Source organism: Helianthus annuus, chromosome 14 (assembly GCF_002127325.2).
Source record: "Helianthus annuus cultivar XRQ/B chromosome 14, HanXRQr2.0-SUNRISE, whole genome shotgun sequence".
Classification (NCBI taxonomy): domain Eukaryota; kingdom Viridiplantae; phylum Streptophyta; class Magnoliopsida; order Asterales; family Asteraceae; genus Helianthus; species Helianthus annuus.
In genome coordinates, this window is record NC_035446.2 from 170886946 (window position 1) to 170890691 (window position 3746).

At 34.4% G+C, this 3746-nt stretch overlaps 1 long non-coding RNA gene across 1 annotated transcript; it reads right to left on the bottom strand.

The window, feature by feature from the left end:
* Window positions 1–3746, bottom strand: LOC110906300. Its single transcript, XR_002573809.2, has 2 exons — window positions 918–3746; window positions 1–366 (listed from the first exon to the last, which is right to left on the bottom strand). It is a non-coding gene; the product is annotated as an uncharacterized LOC110906300 (long non-coding RNA).

Sequence of the window (3746 nt, forward strand, 5' to 3'; positions counted from 1 at the left end):
TAGTTGAAATTCACTATTTTTGTTTAATATTTTAAGTCTTAAAAAACTATAATACATACAAGTGGTAATAAGTTTTTATGTTTTAGTTTTTATTCGTCGGTATCATGATGTGTTTAATCTTTATCACCCGAACTTGAACTACTGCGAAGGTACTCATTAAATGTGGTTTCATCATCGGTCATTGGAGCCGTCAATCCACCTTCTACTGAGGATATATGTTGTATTCATTCCGTCATGTCCAAGTAATTCTTCAAGCAAATGGATACTATATCGATGAAGGAGCATGTCCAAGTAATTCTTCAAGCAAATGGATACTATATCGATGAAGGAGCGAGTCTTGTTCTTTATAGCGATATAACATTGCCACTAACAGAAAAAAAAACAAATTCTTGTTTAGAATGCATGTAATGGAGGTATAAATACATGAATTAAATGTATAAATAAATAAAATGGAGGTATAAACACATGGAATGGAAGTATAAAACAAGAAATCCAGGGATAAACACATGAAATGGAAGTATAAAACATGAAATAGATGTATAAAAGCTAGAAATATATGAAGATTTAAATGATTCAGTTCGTTATGGTTAATTTCAGTTAACCGATGGTACAAAATATCCGATAACCGATTTTCGGTTAATTTCGGTTAACAATTCGGTTATTGCTCACTCCTAATCGGGAGTACAATGACGGATTCAAGGGTCAACCCAGGTTTTCAAAACAAGTTGCATTAGTTTACAAAGTTCTAGTTGTGTGCATATGCTAACCGAGAGATAGAGAGCGGCGATACATTTTTCTTTATTGTACTTTGTAGTGGCGGAACTAGAACATTAACTAAGGGGTATCAAAAAAAAATTCACCGTGCAATCATACAATATTAATAAAACGACAATAAATAAATAAAGTAAAACAAATACCTAATAGATTTGTCCTCTTCTTTTTTTCATAGCTTGAAATCGTTCCATCACATCGTCATCTTTTACTTCATGTAAAAAATCTATTTCGACCGCACAAACCATAGCATTGTTCAAAAATTCCGGGCACATTCGATTGCGTAAATCCCGTCTTGACAAGCTTCAATTTCGAAAAATATCTTTCAACGGTTGTGATTGCGACCGGTAAAAGCAAAGCTAGCTTTACTACCCGATAAACTAAAGGACAAGAACTATATGTTCCCGTTTCAACCATAACACGCGCAAGATCACTTATTCCATTCAAGTTTGCAAAATTATCATCATTGCTTATAGTGTGACGTAAAGATTCAATATCACCCAAAAGAGTCTTTATTTCTTGTGTAGTAAAATCATCTGGGTACATTTCAGCAAACGCCACTATCTTCGATGGGTCAAACTTAGAAAACCCGTTACAAGGATTTAAACCCGACATATTTTTTTTTATCAAACTAGTTGTTATCTCACTAAATCGATTTCCTAATTCTTGAACAATTCTGTACGTAGGAGTGCTCCATGTTCGGCTTTGAGTCTTTGTTGTTTCATTTCCTAGTCGTTCAGCCTTCCACAAATGTCGCACCACAGCCACTTCATATTCAAAGAGTTATTAGTTTATTACATATTCGACTATTGGGCTAGCTATTAATCAATAGAATTGGGCTGCCTTATCAATTAAATTGTTTTGGGATTACAATTTTAAATAAGAATTGGGCTGCCTATCAATTATAAACTGATTTCGACTTTTGTATTTTTCATTGTGCTAGATATAAATGCTAAACAGCTTTTGGGCTTACGAACTTATTTTTTTTCAGGGGTATTCTCGTAGTGGTTTAGGGTAAAAAAATACACTACCGATACGAAGTGGAGCCGTAGTGTACTTTAAAGTTAAAACTTCTGGTGCTTTATGTTGCCTTGATAATACATTTAGGTCACGTACAATCGAAGGAAACCATATATCTACAATGGAATCAAAATTGGGCCCAAAGTAGCTGTTTATTTGTACTTGGGCTTCTTTAGCAAGATATATAAATAAATTCATCATATTTTTAGGGTTGTGAATCAAAGCAGCTTGATGGAGTTGGATGCAATGTTTTGAAAACCGGATCGGACCGGCTGGTCGGACCGGGAACCGGAGGTCTGACCTATTTGACCGGATTTACATCGAACCGGGGTTGAACCGGTGAACCGGCGGTCGAACCAGAAAACCGGGTTATTAATGGATTGAACCGGATTTTGGAATTTTTTTTTTTCAAATTTCAGCCTATTAATTTTAAGACACCTGCCGGTTCTTATATCCGGTTGGACCGGTTGAACCGGTCGGACCAATGGACAAGTGACCAAACCGGTTCGACGTCCGGTCCGGTTCTAAAAACCTTGGTTGGATGATAAAAGTATGAAGGCGAGTAGGTGTGTCATATATATTATAATAAGGCCATGATATGGGTTATTTTTTCTCCAACCTTGAACATGAGTAGGTCGGGCAATGGGTCACGGTGGGTTATATATATTATAATAAGGCCATGATATGGGTTATTTTTTCTACAGACCATAGCAGGTCCAATGAAATTAATCTGCCTACCCTTCTGTCCATTTTTCTAAAACATTTATAAAAATCTAGTACATTTTTTTAATGCACTTTGGGCTTAATTTCTATCGGTTCGACCCACATTTATAAAAATCTAGTACAAACTAGCGCATCTATAAACCTACAAACTAGCGCATCTATATCAATATTATCAATAATCTAACATAAACATAAACATAATCATCTAACATAAACATAATCGAACATAAACATAACATAACATGAATGACACGGCTAGCAAAACTAAAAGTAGCGCATCTATATCAATACATCTAGCGCATAGCATCTATATCAATCTGATCTCAAACGACGAGTTACAGTCGGATTAATCGTCTAACACAATTGCATCTATCTATATATTTAATCGCATATCTAATTGAAAGAGAGATTGATTGCGATGACGACAAAACTCATACCGCATCTAAATCAATCTCGAACAATTCTCGATCAAGTATAACTGAAAAATACTAACGCAATTACTCGCATACAAAAACAGAATTATACAAAAAGCTAACACAACTAAATGAAGTTGAAAGAATTAGACCTAGTGATTTCGAGATCTGAAGGTGAAGATTAGCGAAGAGAAATGTTAGATTTGGAAGCAAGGATGAAGATGGAGAGTGAAATGTAAATTTGGGGGGAAATTCAATTGGAAAGATTCTTATTTGAATAAAGGTTTGGTGAAATTTCTACTATACCCCCACCTCATTTCTAGAATTACAAGTTGGTCCCTTTGTTGATTATACCACAACTAGTTGTATCATAAAAATGTCTATTATAATTAATATCTTTATATTTCAGGGCAAGAAAATACTCAGTTATAATTAATATCTTCGTAAATAATAACATCTTCGTATTGATTTTGGGTGTCATTGCATTTTACAAGCAAAGAACATGATCATGCTAAAATAGAAACATGGTCATGTTGGAACAAAAGCATGACCATGTTAAAATATAAACATGATCATGTTAAAACTCCATTGCTTTTTACAATCTCCTGGGCAAAATATTGATTTTGCGTGTGATTGCGTTTTACAAGCAAAGAACATGATCATGCTAAAATAGAAGCATGGTCATGTTGGAACAAAAGCATAACCATGTCAAAACATAAACACGGCCATGTTAAAACTTAAAAATCGATTGCTTTTTAGAACCTTCTGTGCAAAATATTGATTTTGGGTGTCATTGCGTTTTACAAGCAAAGAACATGA